Source organism: Miniopterus natalensis, chromosome 4 (genome assembly GCF_054644295.1).
Source record: "Miniopterus natalensis isolate mMinNat1 chromosome 4, mMinNat1.hap1, whole genome shotgun sequence".
NCBI classification, from domain to species: Eukaryota; Metazoa; Chordata; class Mammalia; order Chiroptera; family Miniopteridae; genus Miniopterus; species Miniopterus natalensis.
In genome coordinates, this window is record NC_142084.1 from 15,273,848 (window position 1) to 15,295,316 (window position 21,469).

Genomic DNA, 21,469 nt, shown 5'->3' on the forward strand with positions numbered 1-21,469 from the left:
GTAAACCCGGATCGGCCGCGGGTACGGCGGGGTTCACGGGTGCCCCTTCATCCATTACCATAGGCGGGGCTTCGCAGGGCCTGGCCCCCACTCCAGGGCCCCTCTCTATGTTGGGAGACACAAGCTTGGCGTAGGGCGTAGGAGGTGGGGAAAGAAAAGCAATGACCCCTCTGGTTGTCTCTGAATCCACAAGGTCAGGTCAGCTGCCTGGCTAAGTGTGCAGCCTGGTGCCCCCTACTAATCTTCCAGGTACAGAATCACCAACCCTCCCCCTACCAGTGGCCAGCGTGACTGGTCCCTGACCTCCAGGCCTCACCTCCAGATCAGAGGAGGTACTGAATCCACCGAGGGCCTGACATCATCCCAACCCCTGACTTGGCCAGACAGTGGGGGATAAGGAACTTCTGTTAAGGCCAAATCCTGGAAGAGATGCCAGGTCAAGGGACTTGGGTATTACATCCTGCCCCTGGTTGGTTCAATTGTTCTACAAACATTTCCTGAGCCCCTCCTTGTGCCAGCCAGGACAGGGAACTGGGACACCCCAAGAATGACACATGGTCTCTATGAGAAAGGCAGACAGGCAAACAATGACCACATCATATGTTCAGCCCTGTCCTGAGCTGTAAATTCAGGCTGCAGAGCCAGAGTAACTGTTTCCTCCAGTAGGAGTCCAGAAGGCCTCCTTGAAGGGGCGGTGCCAGAGCTGAATTTCAAAAGGCAGGTGGAACAGCCCACTGAGAAAGGGGTTAGTGTGACATGGCAGGCTGAGGGAGCAGTGTGTGCAAAGGCCCGGGGGTGGAGGAGGAGAAGGTGAGGTAGTTTAGGAAGGCGGGAGAAACAGGAGGTCTTGCTGGTCCAGAACTAGAAGGTCTTGCCTAAGGAGGGCAAAAGGGGCCATTTCAGGATCCTAAGCTTCTGACAGAAAAGGTCCAATTTACATGCTTTACAGGTTCTAATTGTCCTCTTTCCTCCCCTACCCAGGTTTCTCTGGGAATGCCTGGGTTGGGAGTGGAGACACACCTAGAGACAGGCAGGAAGAGGAACCTGGTGCAATGTAGGTTAGGAAGGATGGTCCCTACCTCCTTCCATCACACTTGGAGTCAGAGACCTACCTTAGAAGCCTGGCTGCACCACTTCCTAGGGGTATGACCTTGAACAGGTGACCGAGCCTTTGTTCCTTTATCTGTAAAATGAGACTAATGCTTTCCACCACACCTGGAGTCAGAGACCTACCTTTGAACTTTGGCTGCACCACTTCCTAGTGGTATGACCTTGGACAGGTGTCTGAGCCCTGGTTCCTTCATCTGTAAAACGAGACGAATGCTTTCCACCTGGAGTCAGAGACCTACCTTTGAACTTTGGCTGCACCACTTCCTAGTGGTATGACCTTGGACGGGTGTCTGAGCCCTGGTTTCTTTATCTGTAAAATGAGACGAATGCTTACCATCACAGACGATTACTGTGAGGCTTCAATGAAATAATTTGTCCACTCTTTTATTTAACATATGTTGAACACCTACTATGTGGCAGGACCTGGGCCAGGTGCTGGCATTACAGCACTAAATTAGACAGGCATGGTCTCTACTGTGTCTTGGGACTTACATCCCAGTGGAGAAGACAGACCATAAACAAACAAGTGAGATAATGATAGATTGTGTTAAAGTGCCGTGAAGGAAACAAACAGTGGGACATGAAGGAGGATAACTAGACATGGGGGAGAGGAAGGGGTTGCCTTACTCAGCGTGGCCCAGAAGCTTCTCTGAGGAAACCTGAAGATTTAGAGCTAAGAACAGAGCACTCCAGGAGCAGGATGCTGCAGCTGCCAAGGCCCTTAGATGGGAGCCCATAAAGAAGCTGGCCTGATCCCTCTAAGATGCCAAGCTTCCTGAGGGCAGGAACCTAGGTCTCTCACTTCTCCCAACCTTCTGGATAAATACTGGTTAAATTAAATAAAAACAAGTGGAATTTCTGGCTTGCTGGACCAACCTCCCCACCCCCATCGCATGGAATGGTGTTGGGGGTTGCTACTGGCCTCTTACCAGTCAGCCCATCTGCACAGCTTAACCTTCACCCTAGCTGTTTCCTTCGGGAAAGGTCTCTGTTCACTCCTGTTCCTCTCCTGGGGTTCCCAGTCCTCTCATGGGAACAGGAGGAGCAGGTTGGGGCCCCTCCAGAATCTGCCAATCCAGAGCGTGGACTGAGCAGAATTTAGTATCTGACCTGCAGGGGGTGAGGGGCAGGATGTGTCCCAGATGAATATGGCTGAGGGGTTTAGGGTCACTGGGGCCTTGGCTTGGGTCTCACTTCAGGAAGATCTCGAAGAACGCTTCCTTGCACATGGGTATGTTTCACACACACACAGCCACCAGAGCTACAGAGCGCGCACAGCTCCTCTCGCACACACACCATCCAGCTGCACACTGCGTCTCCATGGCAACCAGTAGGCCTGGTGTATGGATGTTGGAAATGAGTGCCAGAGGAAGAGGAGAGAGAGGGAGAGACAGAGAGGAGAAAGAGCAGACATAGATACTCGGAAAGATAGCCTCCCACGGAGGCCCCCCGCTCTTCCCTTGAGCCCTCTGCCGGGAAGACTCTAATGGACTCAGGGACTGAGGATGGAGGGGCTCGAGGTGGGAACTGAGCAGTGGGCTGGGGGCTGTCTGGACACTGGTAAGGGGGGCACAGTGGGCAGCGAGGGAGGAGCAGAGCAGGAGAACTTGAGTGATAGTCTGGAGTCTTGGGCTATGAGTCTTGGTCTGGACAAAGGCAGGTGAGGGGGATGGGTAGGGGTGGGAGACTTGGGGAAGCTACTTTCCCTTCTTCCAGGCCTAATTGACTGTTCAGGCTGAAACCACCTCTTAGTCACTTAGTCTAATTAGAATTGTTCCTGGAGAGGACAGTGGGGGAGGGGAAGGAGAAGCTGGTGGGGGGGAGGGAAGGGGAAGGGCTGGTGAAGACAGCTGGGTGGGGATGGGAGTGGGAGTTCCATCACCTTCCATCCACTACCTGGGCTATAACTGTCCAGGCTGTGGGCCACTCTAGCACCCCCATCCAACTGCCACTAGTGTTTCTGCACACGTACCTGCTTTCTGCTCTGGCCCTGGTTCTCTCTGTTTCTCTCTTACTCTGGCTCTCACTCCCTCCCTCCCCTGCTCTATCTCCTCACCTCCCCTTTTCCCTCTTCTCACGGTCTCTCTATCTCTGGCCAACAGTGTTTGTCTAATAAACAGGTGAAGCGTTTAGGAGTTGGGACTGGGGTTGATCCACTTTGGGGTGGAGAAGGAGCGGGGGAGGGGATTATACTGAGAACAGCCTCGTCTTTGGGGAATAAATGGGATGGGGCAGACACTGCCCTGGCATGACTCCCCGCCACACACACTCACACATGCACTCACACACGCACACATCCCTCTATTCCCACCCCTACCAAAGCCTTGTCACCTCTAAGAAGTTTGTTCCAAAGGACACAATATATAGAGCTTGGCCTCTGGAGCTGGACTGTCTGGATTGCCTTGAACTAGTTACTTAACCTCTCTGAGCATTACTTTCTCTGGCTATGAAATGGGGATAATAAATCCTATATTTGGAGTGTGGATTTAAGGTGATAATGCATGTAAACTGCTTAGCACAATAAATCATAAGTGCTCAATAAAAGGCAACTTTGATCATCCCTCCCAGACTCCTTTCCTTTCCCCAGGGCCCTTCAGGAACCTGGACATCTGCCTCTTCTGACCCCCATTCCTTAGTCTGCTTTCCCATTCTTTTGAGCCAAAAATTATCTCTTAGGTCCTAGACTCACCCCCTCTTGCCTACTCCCAAGGCTACACAGTGAGGAAAGTATTGTCCCCATGTGGGTGGAGTATTATGTGGGAAGTTAGGCCTGGATCCCATCCCCTCCACCCCTGCCCACAGGGTAGGCACAGACCCTCCTCCAGTCTGGGGTCTGATTTTCCTTTCTCTGCATCTTTGGAGAAGAGGAAAGGGGGGGCAGCCATAAGTGAGGTAGGGAAGTGTACTTGCTGAGGGGGACAATAAGGGATGAGCGGTATCCAGAAGCCTAAATATTTCATGGGGCTGCAGCACTGAGAAGGGCAAAGTCCCCAAGCTGTGTTTGTGAATGTGCACATGACTCCGCGTGGCTTGGCTCTCTTCCACATGCCCAGTGCCCTCTGCATGCGCCCAGCCCTCAAAGTGCTGCACCCACAGAGAACTGCCCCATGAACCCTTCCCTGGCCATGATCCCTCCCAAGCCCTCCCCGGCACATGCATGTTTTATTTCTTACAGCTGTGGTAGTTTGTTCAGGTTTGAGGCTGTATTCTGACATGGTCACGTTTTTCTTACCTGTGTACTCAGGTGGCCCCTGTCGTCTGTTCTCCATGACTCACTTCCTCCATATCTAAGTAGGGGGTTAGAAGGTGCCCTTGTAATCTCTGTCACAGCTCCCCTTCTGTCCCTTATCTTGACTTTATCATTATTTCAGTCTATCATTATTTCATTTACTTGTTTACTTGTTTAATTTTGTCTTCTCCCACTAGAATAAAAGCTTCAGGAGGCGAGAATCTTGTTTAGCTTATTTACCATCACTCAAAAATGTTTGCTGAATGAATGTATGTATGAATGAATGAATGAATGAATGGAAGGAAGGGAGGAAATATTCCTGGGGATTCTGCAGCCAGAGGAAGGAAAGGGGGTCAGATGGAGAGTGGGACACAGGTGTGCAGGGAGGTAGGTAGGCGAGAAGGACTGTGGTGGAGGCGGGGAGACAGGGGAGTGGGCAGGATGGCCATGAGGGAGACTGGGGAAGAGGTGAGTGCGAGGAGGGAGCTGGAATGGGGCAAGAGCCAGGAGGCATGGGCTTTGAGGGAAAGCATCCAGGCCCCCAGAGGGGCTAGAGGGGCTTTAAGCAGGAGAAAATAGGGAAGAGGGAGCCGAGGATAGGGTCAGCCCTCAGCAAGGCTGTGCTTGGAATGTGAGTTTGAGGCCAGAAGCCACCAGGAACAGCCAAGCCGTGGGGGTTTCCCAGGGCCTGCTGGTGCCATCAATGTCCCTCCAAACTACCCTCATCCCCAAATCTGGGCTGGATGCCTGGCCTCAGATCCCCTCCCCTTACCCTTCTAAGCCCATAAACAGGAAATGCACCAGGCTGGGCTGGCCACTGCTACCCTCAGAGAAAGAGCCAGGCCTCCCTGGGCAGGAGGGGTGCATAAAGCCAGCAGGGGTTCTGACCCTTTGATTGCCCATGTTCTACCCAGGGAGGCTCCTTCAGAAGCCTCTGTTCTCCCAAATCAAAGGTGACAGCAATATTAACTCATTAGCACTAAGCCCCCAGAGGAAGCTTGGGTTGAAGAAGGAATCCTTTTGCAGGCTCGGCTTTGTCCCTTGACCCTCTCCCGGGTCCAGGGGCTTCCTGAGATGTCAGGCAAGGGACAGAGAGGTAGCCTGGGGTAAGGATGTGGGGATATTCCCATCAGGGAGATGATGTCTCCCCCAGAACTGGCCAGAGTGGCTGTGGTGGAGGGTGGGGAGCAGATTGGAGGTGCACACCTGCAGTGGTTGTCATGGCAACCTGACTTGGCTCCCAAGAGGGTAGCCTCTCCCCCAAAGCCCTATGAAGCCTGGAACACAAGAACAGACACACACACACACACACACACACACACACACACACACACACACACTGGACTTTGCAGAATTGTTCTTGAGAGTGCTATCAGCTTCCTCTCTTCTCTGTATTTCCCTGGGACCAGGGCCATGAGAAGAGGAGGTGTCGGGGGGTTAGGCGGTGGAGGCCCTCCACAAGGGGGGTGTGCTTCTCTAATGTGTTGGTGCAGAATAATGTGTGTAGTGTGCCTGGGTGGTGTCCCAGTGTGTGTAGAGGACAAGTGTGTACTCAACTGATCCACCCCCAGTCCTGCAGCCAGACCACACAGGAGAGAGATTTGGGAGGGAGGTGATTATTAACAAAGACAGCAATAATCACAGTTAACCTTAATTGAGAGCTTATTAAATCCCAGCAATGTGAATGTGGTGAGCATTTTACAGTCGGTGTATTATTTGATCTTCACGACAACTATACAAGGTAGGAATTATTAGCCCCATTTACAGATAAGAAAACTGAGATTCTAAGAGGTTCAGTAATTTGCTCTGGGTCCAGGTACTGGAAAGAGACAGGGCAAGACTCTGCATGAGGGGAGGAGGCAGAGGACAGGGGTGCCAGCCCCAGAGGCCACAAGTCCTGTCCCCAGGCTCATGCATGGGCCACTCATGCCCATGCATCCTCATGCTTCTTGGCAGGGTTGGTCTAGTACCATGCCAAGAGGCAGAGCCTGGGAATCTCAGATCTTGGTGCCTGCCTGAGCTGGGGTGGGCTGGGCCGCTGAGGGCACCTGTGAGGATGTGAGGACACTGAGTGACGGGTATTGTGATTGGCACGAGCCAGGGAAGCGGCTGGCAGCTTTGCTCCTGGTAAACACGAGGAGAGGTTACTTCACAAGGAAACAGTAATTAACTTTAATTAGCACCTTGCATCTCAGAATATTATTAACATCTCAATTTCTCTAATCAAGGCAGCAGGAGAGGGAGGGCATTTGCCTTGCCCACTCCTTCCTGGCCATGCTCCCTGGCTTCGCGTGGTTCCTGCTAGGTCCCCACCCCCTGGTCAGCGCCCAGGAGCACCTCCTCATTGGTGGGTTGCCAAGGGGAGCAGGGGAGTGATAGGGCAGAGAGCAGGTCCAGGACAGGGCCACACCGCCTGGGACAGGGCAGGGCAGGAGCCAGGGTTTTGTGAGGCCATATTTTCTTTCTAAGTAGACTCTAAACACTAACTAGGTTCACGTCCCCTGATTCAGAGAACAGACAAGGCTGCATTACTGTCCCCCTCCTCTCCCCTGTCACCTCTCCCCTCTCTCTTCTTTGAACTAGCCTGTTCTTTCTCACACCTTCCTCTCCCTTCTTTCTAACTCCTCTTCTCCTTCTCACCCTAATTTTCCATTTCAACACATTTATTAAGCATCCTTACAGGATAGGGGCTGGCTTCCACCACTGGGGATGCAGCAATGACACAGGATAAATCCTGCCCTGGGGAGTTGAGGATCCCACGGAGGAGATAGGCTTGGGTGTAAAGAACTCTAATTGGGCTCCATACAGATAGGCATCATAATGGAGGTGCAGATAAAAGGCCGTGCTGTTCTAGAGGGAAGGCAGGAATGAGAGAGGCCAGGACCCTAATTGTGGGGAACCAAGACAGAGACCATTTGGGGTACCATGAAAGCAAGAGGATCCTAAGGCAGGAGGGCACTCGGTGCTATTCAGCCCTCTTCAGAAGGCCCTCAGGAGGGAAGGCCCCGAGGGTTCAGGAGGTGAATCTTCATCGTAGCCACCCTCTATGGCTGTTAACCCTGCTGAGTATCTGATATTAATAACTGACTGCCGTCCTTGGCTTTCTTACAGCGGCCTGCTGCTTGCACAGTTTGTCATTCATTTGGCAGTGTCTTCCTGGCTGTCTACCCAGTTCAACCAATCTGCATTTATTGAGCACCTACTATGTCTTGAGGGCTCGGTCTGCCCTGGAGTATGCTCCAAGCACTGGAGGTCCTCTCTGTAGGGACTGGAGGGGTGATAGTAGAGCTGCCTGGGGGTCTGGACAACTCAGCAAAAACAATGGCAGTATTCACAGAGGGTTCCTGTAGGGAAGAGGCTGGTTCCACATTGGCCTTGACAGCACCACTCATCCCCTACTGTACTGTGCCTACAGTGGCATCTTTGCACCTATCCCACCTCTATTTTTATACCACTCAGAGAACATTGACAGAAGATTCAAGTTCTGCTGTAAATCTTGTCCAACATTAACCCAGGGGGCAGGTTAAGTGTTCAGTGGAGACTCCAGTCTCAAACCCCCCTAGTTTGGGAGGGCACACACCATTTGATTTTATTATTTACCTTGGTTCAGAAAACTGATCACATATGGTGTTGCCAAATACAAAGTGGAACCGGTTGTGTCTGATCACCCTAATGTGGGCCAACGACCGGGATGGGACTTAGCTTTTTTCCCTTGCTCTCTCATTGTCAGTTGGGATCATCTGTCGTTGAGGCCTATAGCATCTCATTTAATTGTCACAGGAATCGGGAAAAGCGGGAGTTGTTATGCCCATTTTATAGTTGAGGAAATAAGACAAAGAGCTGGAAAGAACGTGAAAGCAAACCAGGACAAGAACCGCTGTTGCTGTTGCTGTCGCAGACCTGGGGTCACTTTCTTAATGGGTCTCCCCACTTTATTGTGAACCCGCCCCCTGCCAGGAGCTGGGGCGCTGCAGGAGAGGGTGAGCATGGCTTCTGCCCTCAAGAATAATGGGAGAATGGCCACTGGTCTTTCAGCAAACCTTAGCCATCCCTCTCTCCCTGCTCCCACTCCACCCCCTCGCCCCAGCCCCAGCCCCAGCCCCAGAAGGCTCGGCTGGGCCTCTGTAATTGCAGAGTAGCCGGAGCAGGGCGGGGAACAATCTGACGTTTCCAAAGGCCCTTTGGATGTTGATGATTATGGCGATGATGAAGCTGTCCGTCTTCTACCAAGACTGGGGCCTTTCTTTGTTTTTCTCTCCATCTGGGTCTCTCTCCCTCTCCCTCTGCCCTGAGGACTGGTGTTGTCAGAAGACCAGCATTTGCTTCCCTTTGAGGGAGGAAGGGGACGAGGGGGCTGAAGAGAAACCTGGGGAATCAGCCCACCCTCCCCACCTTTCCAGAGCTGGGCACAGGGGGGCTTGTGGATGTGACATTAGCATATCATTTGCATAAGGACAATGCAGGAGATTGGAGCCCTGCCTCGGAGGAAACACCTGCAAGGAACTGTGAATGAAAGCCTCTCCCGCCTGCCGCTCTGAGAGTCCTCCCACCCCGCCCCCGGGACAGTGGCAGAAATCCAACTGTGCTGCTTGATGACGATGATGACGGCAACCACAGTTATGATTCACAGAGTGCCTACTAAGTGCCAGGCACTGAAGTAGTTGTTCTGTGTCTCTTAATCCTCACGGCCATCCCAGGGGGGACACTTTATTATTTTATAATACAATTTACAGAGGAGGAAGCTGAGCTCAGCCCCCACCCCCACCCCACCTCCAGTCATACAAATTATGTTACTGGCAGGGCTGAGCTTTGGAATCGGGTGCTGTGACGCAGTGTCCGGGCCCCCCACCACCACAGCACCTTCGCGTGCTCTGGGCTCACCCCAGGCACCAAGATCCAGTCTCCGTGGGCCGGGAGGCTTGTGGGAGGCTTGGAACAAGGACTTAAAGACAAGCTCTTACGCAGACACATATGCTCACGCGCACACAAGCACAGCCGCTCTGCTCTGCCCTGCCCCCCGCTAGGCTTCTGGAGGCAGGAGGAGCTCGGCTGACTTGGCCCATAACCAGGTTAGCCAAGATCCAATTAACTAGTTAGCGCAGGCAGAGCTGGGGGCAGGCAGGGCGCACAGGAGCGCGGGACGGATGGGTCGGGTAATATGCAGAGACAGCCAGAGACAGCGGCTCCGCTCTAACCTGATAAGCAGCTCCCAACATCGATGAGGCTAGCCTGGCAGGCGGAGTGGCCTCAATCCTGGCGGTGGCTGGTGGGGGTGCTAGGACAGCCTCTGACCCCCGACCGTCCCCTCTGGCTGCCACCCAGCACTTCACAGTGCCCTCATCCTCTGGCCTCCTCTGAGCAACACTAACTTCTGCTCTGCCTCCTCTAAGGGCTGGGAGAAAGGCAGCTTCTGTGAGATACATTTCCATCCAAATGAGGCTGGAAATATGTCATCGTAAGAGGAAGATATGGGGGAAGCAACCATCTCCTCCAGGTAGGAGGGTGGAATTAATGGGGAGAGGTAAAAATAATAGTAGCGACTATTAATGGAATTTACCATGCTCCAGGCGCTGTGCAGACTATGTGTATAGCAGGTCCTCAAATAACATCGTTTTGTTTAACACCTTTTGGTTATAACATTGAGATACCCTAGGCACTTAACTCTTGTTTATATTGGTTAGCCTGTGGTAAAAGTGTTTTCGGTATACGTTGTTTTGCTTAAAGTCTCAGCCTATCGTGACATTAAGTGAGGATTTCACTGTGCACTCATTTACACTCACAACTCTTCGCTGTAGGTACTATTAAAATCCCCATTTTGTAGATGAGGAAATTGAGGCTTAGAGAGGTTAAGAAACTTGCCCAAGGTCCCACAGCTATCAAGACACCTCTGGCTCAAGACCATAATACTTTGTACTATCCTTGAACTGAGTCTAGGATCGCCAAGCTTACTGATAGCAATACTTCCTGCTTTTATATATCATTTTAGAGTTTACAAAGGCTCTTTGGATGTATCCTGACAAGTTCATAAGGTAGATATCTTATTTCGAATCCCTACTTCACAAATAGCTGATGCCTCCCAGCTGGTCACAGGCAGGACTCATCCTCAGGCCAGGTGTTTCTGACTCCTTGTCTAAAGCTCTTCTTCTTCTTTGTATATATCTTTATTGATTTTAGAGAGAGGGAGAGAGAGAGATACAAACATCAATGATGAGATAGTCATCATTGATCGGCTGCCTCCTGCACGCCCCCAACTGGGGATCGAGCCAGTAACCCAGGCATGTGTCCTGACCCGAATCGAACCACAATCACGATGCTCAACAGCTGAGCCACACCTGGCCTGGCTTGTCTAAAGCCTTGAAGAGACAATGGAAAAAGAAAACAACATCCCATCCCTAAGTCAGGGTTGGGTAGTCCATCTATTTACTTGTTTACCACAAGCTTGTTGGAAGAGTGTGTGCAAGGTGAGGGCTGGGATTCGATGGAGAAAGCAGATGGCTTCCTGTCTCTGTGGAGTAGGTGGAGAGGAAAGCCCTGAAGGTCAGTGTCTGTGGACTTGGGGCTGCCTTGTTCCAGGGAATGCAGGGCCAAGAGAAGTGTCTGCCCCTTGGGGCAGCAGACCTTCTCTGGTCTGATTTCTTCCTGTTTTTCAAGAGCTGCATCTGAAGCCCAGAGTAATGTAAGTTCCCAAGGTCACAAAGACAGGCTGACAGGCCTGACTTTAAGGCAAATTTCTCTCAGCCTGGGGGCCTCCCATTCATCACAGGATGGAGACTTCCTAACCCTGTAAGCTCCAAGTCTCTCTGAAGTCTCCTCACTACCCACTAGTGAAGGAGGAGATGCTGTGCCAACCATCTCTAAGGGAAGTGCCCCATTTCCCTCTTTCGGTGAACCAGTGGAATTCTTGCAGCTTCAGCCAATCTGGGGTCAGGACTCCAGGGTGAGTGCATTGGGTAAGGCAGCAAGTTGAAGGCCCCACCTGTGTGGGACACAGCATTTGGGCCACACCCACAAGAACATGTGTGCACATCTGTGTTGCACTCTGCTTACCCTGATACCAGCACCAGAAGGGTTAAGACGTCCCTAGCCCGGGGGGACTGAGGAGCTGTCTTAGCAGGAAGCTGCTCTTCCAGTCCCCAAGGTCTGGGGGAGGGGGTGGGGGGAGGGGAACGACTTTTGCAGTTTCTTTCCCAGGCTCCTCAGCCTCCCTGGGGATCCAGCTACATGCCAGAACGGTGACCCTTGACCCGTCCCCCTCCACATGCCAGCCCTCCCCGGCCCAGCTGGTAAAGACTCTGATCCCAGCTCTGGGTGCTTTGGGAGTGGGATTCCCCACTACTTCCTCACCTCCATTTTCCCACCATCTCACTTATTTCTCTTAGTGTCTAACTCCACTCCCATCCCACAGTCACCATATGCAGACCCTTGAGCTTCTTCCCCCCACCCAGCTCTGGGCCCCCAGGCCTCTCCTTCCAGCGCCCGCATTTGTAATCCTCTAAAAATAAAAGCCTGTGAATCAAGTAGGCAACTCCGGAAGTCTACGATCCTGTCCAGGCATCCGCTGGGTGGGGGCAAGGAAGGACCAGTAGAGAGAGATACCCAGATACAGCAGTCCCCGACCCTCCCAGGTAAACACAGGAACACAGCCTGTTCCTGAAAAGAAAGAAGGCAACGGGGGAGGGTGGGTACGGGAAGGGGGCAGCACTCTGCTGGGGGGGCTCTTGAGCCAAGGTCCTTGACAAAGAGGGGCTGGTGTCTCCTCAAGGCCTTCCTTGCCTGTCGACATGACTGATCCCTCCCCTCCTATTTTCTCAGCAATTGCTTGGAGAAGTGGTAGGTTGCCTCCCCCCATATCCAGCCCTGACACCCAGTCAGGACTAAAATCCAGGGAGGTTCCAGCAGGTTAGATCCTATCCCCTCTGCTGTTGCCCACTTTGGGCAGTGCTGTTCCCCATTGCGCTGCCTCCTGAACCTGGCCAGCACAGAGGCCAAAGGGGGCCAGGAGGAGCACCATCTGAGATCTTTTCTGTCTTTCCCAGCTGTGCAACAGATCAGGTAGCCACGGGGAAAGTGGCTCTGCAATGGCCCCTGTAGCTGGCCTGGGCCACTTCCTCAGGGCGATAGAAGGACTGGGACCAAGTCACACTGGACTTTGGTAAGATTTGCTCCCACACTGGCCCTTACTAACTTTCTGGCTGGAATTTAACCACTCAAGCACAGTACATTTTGGAACCTCACAAACAATAGTAATAATTAATTAGAAGAAAAATAGCTAACATTTTTCAAGCACTTACTGTGTGCCAGACCTGGGTTAAATACTGCACATGCATCATTCTGTAAAAAACCTTTTTTTAAATTGCTTTTAGAGGTAGAAAGAAAGGGAGAGGTAGGAGACAGAGTCAGAGACATTGATTTGCTGTTCCACTTATCTATGCATTCACTGGTTGCCTCTTGTATGTGATGTGACTGGGGATTGAACTCGCAACCTTGGCATATAGGGACGATGCTCTAACCAACTGAGCTACCTGGCTGGGGCTGCATCATTCTTACGTCATCCTGTCATGAACCCATTTTTCTCACCCTTAACTTATAGGTGAGGAGACTGAGGCACAGAGTCTCACCAAGCTGTCCCTAGCCCTAGGTCACACTGGTAAAAGGCAAAGCTGGGACTTGAGCTCATGTCTGTGTCTGTGTGATCCTATAGCCTTTTCCTCCTGTCCTCTGCGCTATGGCCCGAGGGTATGGTGCCCTGCTGGAGGGGCATCTCGGAAGTGACTGTGGTCTCAAGGCTCAGGTGGGCACCACTCACATGCTGGGATAGAAGCCGGCTGGGCGGCTGGGCTTGCTTCCTGTGCCGGCTTGGGCTCCCTCTCTGCATGGCGTGACAGACCTGGGCATAGCACAGGGGTCAGTGATTCCTAGCTCCTTCCACTTATGGCCACTTACTGCTCAAGCTTCAGGAAAGCAGCATAGAGGCTGCTTCAGGGCATCTGGGAAGCTCCCCATCAGCTCATCCCTGGATCCCTGTTGCCAGCTGACTGGCCCACAGGCCTGGCCGACCCTTGCTAACCCCATACAGGCAGCCTCCTGCAGCAGCCTCACCACCAGCAGAAGCTCCGTGTTTGCCTTCGAATTTCCTTTGGGGGTGGGGGTGGGCAGGGGACTGGATGGGGCTGGCAGCCTGTCCAGGGCTTTCCACAGCATGACTGAAGGAGACACAGACCCCCTTGAGAAGCTGCCCTCTCTCTAATCTATCAGCATCTTGGGGCCCTTTCCCAGCCTGTCGCCAGGCCCTAATGCTATTCTCCACACCTGGCTTTTGCATCCTAGGTAAGAGGGAGCCCTTCCTCTCAGGACGGAGGGGAGCTGTCCAGCTCTTCCTGTATCATCCCCAGTCCCCACCCAAGAGGAGGCATTTTGAATTGCAGCCTTTTTGGTTTCGACAAAATTTATCTATCCCATGGGAATTATTAGATGGTATGCCTGGCAGAGTCCTACCATTTACGTTCATAACACAGGTAAACACTTAGGCCAGCACCTGGCATATATACAGTGGGTGAATTAGGGGGTGGCTCAGGGGACCCTTTGAATGCATCACTCACGATAATAACAATGCTAACATTACCAGCTTCTAGCTACTGGTTATTATGAGACACAAGCCTGACACTGTGCTGAGCACTTTATCAATTCTTATTTAATATTCACAGTGACCTTATGAATTCCGTGCTACTTATCCTCATTGAACAGATGAGAAAACTGAGGCCAAGTCTCAGAGTAAGTAGATGAGCTGGAATTTGAACCTAGGCCTGCAGATAAGTGACATTCTTGTGGTCACTGTGCTTCTGGCTGATTGGCCCTTGGGCATGCCTCACAAATGTAGGTAGGAGGATTGCCTGAAATTCTAAAACTGCTCCAGGCAGGTCTGATGAGATCCACACGTCCTGCAACCTGGGTCAGGCTTTGTTTAAGCTTCTAATTGGCTGTTGGCCGGCATTCACCTTTCTGTACCGAGCCCTTCTGATCAATTACTAGTGGGTGCTTTTATACTAATGAAGCACCCAGCATAAGTCCATCTCATTATTGCAATTCTTGATAGCTCCTCCCCACCAAAGAACCCCTCTGTCTCTTTCATGTTTGTCAGCTGAGCTACTGATTTATATATTCCCTTTATCCTTGGCTTTTAAGTCTTACCTGGTCCTCCCTCCCATTGCGACCTTGGGGGTCCAGGATAAATTCCATTCAAACTCCCCCTCCCTGTTCTTACCAGTATGGCCTTGATACATAAATTTAACTTTACCCTTTCTGTCTGCCCACCCTGTTATCTCTCTCTTTTAATATTTCTCTGGTCACATCATGCCTACTCCTCCCCTGCCTGTGTCTGGTGTCTCTATCACCGCCTCCCTCCCCCGAGCCAATGCCACGGAATTGCCCAACACGTGTAAGTGTGACTGCTTGGAAATTGTAACTTTCAAGGAGCCTGAAGTTGAGTGCCAATAAACAGAACCTTGGAGACCCAGACATCATCTAGGGTGTACGTGGACTCGGCAGCAGGAACTTAGAAATAAGGTGAGACTGGAGAGAAGGAGGGAGGGGGATGGTCAAAAGATGAGCTGGAGGGAGAAATGGGGAACAGGGAAAGTGATATTGATTCAATCAGGCCAAAAGAACCCTTGACTGTCAGTGTTGGAAGAGCCCTTGGAGATCAAACAGTCCAGGAATGGGAAAGAAGTTTCAAGTCCCGGGCCGAACGCTGAATGACGAGTGGCAGCTGCAGGAGCGTGTCCTGAGAAGAGAGTGCGGTTATTGATTAGCAATGTCTGCACAGGCGCTGGGTTGGAAATGGTGGCATCTTTGCCAGAATTTACATCCCTGATCTAGTTTCGGCCTCTTCATAGTGGAGCAGCTGAGGAGCCCAGAGGGGAAGAGATTTATCTTAAGGTTTACTCAGTGAATTGGAGGCAGATCTCAGGGCCCTTGCTGTCTCCTAAAACCCAGGTGAAAGATGTGCGACAAGACAAAGACATGGGACCCAGGGAAAGCGGATGCTCGGTATGGGATTATGAGTCAAGTCCTGAGTATGGGATAAGCAGTTAAGGAGCAGCCAGCCCGAAGCTGTGAAGATGGGGTGCATCGCAGGCCGGACGCTGGGTGAGTGCTCAGTTCTCACTGGATCATCAGTCGACTGGATGTGCCCAGCACCCTGGTTGTGCTGCCTCTGCCCCCGGCCTCTGGCCAGTTCCACCTTTGTCCTCACAGGGAGGACCAGGAGGCTCCCTGGAGCAGAGGTCGTGGCTGTCTCTATGCCAAGATTGGAGAACCGAGACAGAGGGAGAGAAGAGGAGGGGGAAATAGGCTTGGGGCAGGGCTGGCACCAAGAGGGGCAAAGGCACGGTTGTGCAGCAGTGGAGGGGGCTCTGAAAAAGGTGGCAATTAGAAGGAACTGAGAGCCAAGCAGGAGGAAGCACAGAGGCACCTGTGTGCAGGGTTGGGGTGTGGGCCAGAGGAGAAGAAAGAACCTCCAGGTGACGAGAGCCACAGAATGGGGATAATGATACCCTGACAAAGCCTTGGGGGCTTAGAGCCCAGCCCTGCCAGGGTGCTGGCACAGCTGAGCCATGATGTACCCTCACAGGCTGGGGGGGGACGTGGGCAGGGAGGGGGTGGGCCGAGGTACCCAGCACCAGCACAGCCCTGCAAATTTGCTCATGAGCTTCTGTCTCTCTCCTTTTCTCTGTCTCTGTCACTTTTCCCATCTCTTCCTTTCTCTTTCTCCCCTCCCTGTCCCCCACCTTACCAGTGTCTCCACTGGGAGCAGAAATGGGGAGAGGAGTGGTGAGAAAGGTGGTGACACAGAAAAATCTGGGTATTCAGAAATCTGGGAGCTGCTTTAACTTGCCCAAGGCTATGAAAAGAAACCAGGTTGCAAGAGTGTCCAAGGGCAGAGAATCAGACCCGATCACCACACCCAGAGAGAAAACTAAGACCCAGAGAAGTGAAGACCTCCTCTGGTCAGTGTCATGTGGATCTGCCATCCCACTCTCCCATCTTCCTTCTGCTGCTGAGCACCCCCAGATTTTCCCTAGGGAACCACCCCTTCCCTGACTCTGTCCATGTGGTTTAGAAAGGCCTGGCTTTACCTGACCGACCTCCAGGTCTCAGGCTGGGCACATGGCTGGAGCTGGCCAACCTGTGCGTTCCATCCCTGGGTGACATGATTCAATAAAAGTCGATCTGATAAGATCAGCCCTGGATTTTTTGCTGAACTATTGGAAAAGAAGTGCTTTCTTCCTTTGGTTTTGCCATGTTGGTAGGTTTAAGCCTGGACCTGCTTAAACCACTTGGGGAGTGGCTGGCGACCAGAGAGTAAAGCTAACACAAAGAGGAACAGAGCCAAGAGCTGGAGAGAGACAGATGCCAGGTGACATCGTCTAGGTGCCTGGATCCAGCTATTCCTGAGGCCTATCCCTGGGCTTTTCAGTTATGTGAGCAAAAAGCTTAAGGCTGTTTGAGTTGAATTAACATCCAAGAAACTCTAAGTCAACTTAGAGAAACAGAAGGAGAGAGAAAGAGAGAGAGGGAGAGAGAGAGAGAACTTCAGAGATGAAGACTGAGTCTGATGGGAAAGCAGGTTTGGGGGGGAGGGGAGGCTGCTCCATTAGGAAAACTGAACTGGCATTTCAACAGTGAAACAGGAATACCAGAGTTTACTGGAGAGAACACACAACCAAAGATGATTCTCTAGACCAATCTGAGGTGGGGTGAAAGCTTTTCTATTGCTACGGAGGCTGTCTATCTGCGTAATGATGGAAGTCCATCTGAGCCCCCAGTCTGTGCAGGGTGTGCCTCGACATGGGGTGGGAGGAAGGCACAGTCAGTTGTAGTTTATCTTAGCAGTCAACACCCAGTTGCAATGGATGTTCCTACTAACAGCTCTTTGATGTAAAGGTCATCCCAAGACAGATCTTTGAAGACAAATGAAAACATTTAACCAATCCCTTTTCATCACATGCACTCCACACCCTCGGAAACCCTTCTTTATCAGATGTCCCCAGACTTCATCCGATTTACAGGATACTAAATTTAGTGATAAACAAGAGAGAGAAGGAAGAACTAAGTCACAAGATTGACTGACGCGTGGTCCAGGTTGCACAGCTCCAGTGCATCACAAGATGCAGCCCGGAGAGGATGAGATGTCCTCCTGGGACCACCAACATCAGACCTCATCTGTGCCGCTTACAGGAAGTGCCAGGTGGGGGTGGGGGCCGTAGGAGGAAGCCGTGCCTGGCATCGATAAGAAGCTCCCTTCCCTTGTCCCAGGAACCTGGGTGTCTGCATTGGGAATCCTCAGGGGTAAGAAGAGATCATGGCCCTAAAGAAAGGTAAGGAGTGGTGAGGTGGGTTCCTGGGCTGGGGAGTTCATTCCCTCTTTACCCTTCCCCACCTTTTCCCACTTGCCCTCTGGAAAACAACTGATGCCTTAACATGAAACCACACCAACAAAATACATATATGTAATATATGTACATATAAAATATAATATGTACAAATATGTACAATATTTAAGTATTGTCATTCCCCTCCCCTTAACTCTATTTTGAAGAGCTTTCCATGCCAGTCCAGTTAAGGTCTTCCTCCTCCTTTCTTTTCTTTATTTTTAATCTTCACCAGAGGATATGTTTTTACTGATTTTAGAGAGAGAGGAAGGGAGAGAGAGAGAAACATCGATGTGAGAGAGAAGCATCAATTAGTTGCCTCCCATACACGCCCCCACTGGGGCTCAAACCCGCATCCTAGGTATGCGCCCTGACCAGGAAGCGAACCAATAACCTTTTGGTGTATGGAACATTGCTCTAAGCAACTGAGCCACACGGCCAGGGCTGCCTCATCCTTTCTTACAGCTACATGGTAATTCTGTTTATTTATCTACTCTCTTATTGATGGGCATTAAGTTGTTTCTTTTATTATGGTTGCAAACAAGAACATCTAACACATTTTGTGCTGTGAACACCGAATACACCTTGTGCACATGCAGGAGTGGTTCTTGAGGATTCATTCCTAGAAGAGAGATTGCTGGCTCAAAATGTGCATGAATTTTTCATTTTGAAAGATACTGCCAAGTTGCAGTGAAGACCTTTTTCCTGTGAAGGAGACCTCCCTAGGGCTGCACCAGAGATGAAAGGCACCCAGGGTTGAAAGAACATGGGCTTTTCAAGTCCATGTTTGGGTTCAAATCAAAGTCTACATGTTCAGGTTCAAGTCCTGGCTCTGCCATCTTCTTCCTGTGTGATCCTGGATAAGTCACTTAACCTATCTGAGCTTCTGTTTCCTTAACTGCAAAGTGTAGGATCATAAGAGCTGTCTCACAAGGCTGTTACAAAAATCAGATGGCATCCTCTAGGTCAAGCCTCTAGCACTGGCCTGGCACACAGTAGGCTCTTGACCGATGTTAGTGCCCTTTCCCTGATTGGACCCCCTTGTGCATTCATCATGGGAGGCCAGCTCTGGGAGGTCAGAGAAGGTGATTTATTAGTGAATGTCATGCAGAAGTTAGAACTCCATGGTGGCTCCTTCTAAAGGTCACCCAGGCACTTCTTGGAGCTAAGGACCATTTCAAGCAAAGCATAAGGACTTGCTTTTGAGAACATAGCCACTGGGGACCTTTCACTAAATGATCCTTCACCCCAGCCACTGTCCTCCATGTTCTCAGTTTTTGCAGAGGAGGAGGAAGGGGACCCTCCTACAGAAAAAGAGAGGACTGGCTGGATTTTATCTCAGGGTGTGGCTGGACCGCTCTCCACACAGAGAACAGAGCAAGAATACGTCAGCAGGCAGGATTGAGGTGGGCGAGATCTTAGCCAGCACGTGTGCATGCAAGCAGGACGTTGCAGGGCTTCCCTGCTGGAGACCCCAAGCCTGGAGATGGCCTGTTCATCTCAGTCTAGGGGAAGGGTGGTTCCGTGAAGGGGCCTGGAAAGCTGGTGGGGTGGCCATCCTTTCGGGGTAAAGGCCAGATTGTGTCCATAGTCCCAGTGGGATCCCCAGCAGTGCTTAGAGCCCTTTAGCATAGAGCCCCTCACTGCACCCCACTCTCTCTAGGTGCCCTCCCCAGCCTTCGGGGCTATCATTTCTTCCTTCTGGAGGCTGCACGGACATGAGCACCCAGGACTGGGCTGCCCTTCCTGGAGGAGGAGGGGTGTGTGGGCTCAGAGGCTGCAACGATGGGGAACCGGCCGGTGATTTTGTCAAAAGAGGTGGAGCTGAGCAGCATGGTGACAGCAGTGGTGACAAGGGCGCCAGCAGATGCAGTCACAATGAGTGATGGCTTGGATGAGGAGGCTGTGGGGTCTGGTAAGAGAATGAACTCTGTAATTGGAGTCTGAATAGTTGGTTTTCAGTCCCAGGTCCATTTATCACAAGCTGTGTGGTCTGAGGGAAATAGCTTTCCCTTTCTGACCTCAATTTCTCCATCAGTAAAATGAGACACTGGTACCACTAGCTTCTTCAATGTGTCCAACCAGCAGGTGTCTTTAATATGCCAAAGGGTGGGAATGAATTCCAGTGGAGATACTTTGCTGAAAATAGCCTGGAAGGGGAGATTACTGGGCAGAACTGGTCACATCCTCCCTAGAATGATGTCTTGTGTCCTCTGGAGACTCCTGTTACCATGACTGTATTTCCTGGTTCCCAATTCCTGCACTCGGGGGTAGCTGAGAGCTCTGGCTCTTGACTCACTTAGCATCTCACAGTGATGTCCTGGCTTCCTGCCAAGGCCCCACTCACCAGTCCTGGTGCTGACCCTGCAGGCCCCTGGCTCCCTCCGCAGGGCCTGGAGACAGGGCCCAGGCTTGTTGGAAGGAATGAACAGGAGGCTTGCATGAGAGCCAAATGCTGATTATGGTGGCTGAGGGCTGGGCCTGAGCAGTCTCACCCCAGGGCCACTTCTCAGGGGTCAGAAGAGGTTTAGCTCAATGCCTATGGGGGAGAGAAAAGGCGGGGGCGGGGGGGAGGGGAGCATGGAAATGTGTTCTCCAAATGGTCCCTTAGCCCATAATGGAGCAGGTCCTAGAGCAAGGGCTTCCCTGCTTTGCCCATGTCCTGTTTATGCTGTAGAGAGATGAGCAAAGACAAAGGATGAGACTCTACCCAGGAGAACCGACTCCCCATGTGGAGATAGAAGATGGAGGCCACTCAGTCCCACCACTGCACAAAGAATAAAAGAAAGAAGTGGGATTTACTATTGCTTGCAAATAAATGGGAGGGGGCAATGACCCCCAGTAGGGGAGAAATAGGGAGGGAACTATTCTTTATTGGGCACCTAGGAGCTGCCAGGTACTGCACGTGCATGTCATTCATCCTTAAGACCCCCTTGTGTAATAGGTGCTATCTCCATAGCTCCATTTAACAGAAGACAAAACTGAGGGTCTGCAAGTTTACATCAGGATACTAGGAAGAGGCTGCGCTGGAATCTAAAACCAGGACCGCCTGTCTGACTGCTAAATTGGTGCTATGTGTTCCTCACCTACCTCCCAGGGCTCAGGGCCACCCCTTGTGCACAGCCACCTCTCCCAGGCCTTGCCTCCATGCCCTGGCCTCCTCCGGCCGCTCTATCTCCTGAGAGCTCATTGAATCTTCACGCACTCCTCACTCTGTTTCCTCTTTGGAAACGAGCCACAGGCTTTTTTCTTCCATCTGAGGGAAAGAAAATGGTCTCATTCCCCACCCCCAGGTCTTCCCATCCTCTCATCCATCCAAACCTAAGCATCTTCTCTCTCCTGCCCCTCCCCCTTCCTTTTTTTTTCTTCTTTCTGTTTATCCATCACTAGAATCCACCCCCTTCCCCTCTTGCCTGTAGGTTCTGTGGCTATAATCAAATCATAACTTTTATTAAATTTAAGATTACTTTTTAATGGAATCAATTTCTTGTGTGGTGCTTCTCTGCCTGCCCGCGGGCTCCGCCGGCTCTGCGCTCAGCATCCCTACCCGCACAATTGTCTCTGCCGCTGGCGTTTCTGGCTAAGCTGCCTAGGAAGGAGGGGTAGGTCTGCCATCCCTATACACACACACACACACACACACACACACAAACACATACAAGCAGGGACACACATACACGGAGCACACACACACAATAAG

At 51.6% G+C, this 21,469-nt stretch overlaps 1 pseudogene; it reads left to right on the top strand.

Annotated features, from left to right (window-relative positions):
- The first annotated feature begins 19,554 nt into the window (after window positions 1-19,554).
- Window positions 19,555-21,469, top strand: part of LOC107531487 (ribosome biogenesis protein NOP53 pseudogene) — a 136,016-nt pseudogene continuing 134,101 nt past the window's right edge.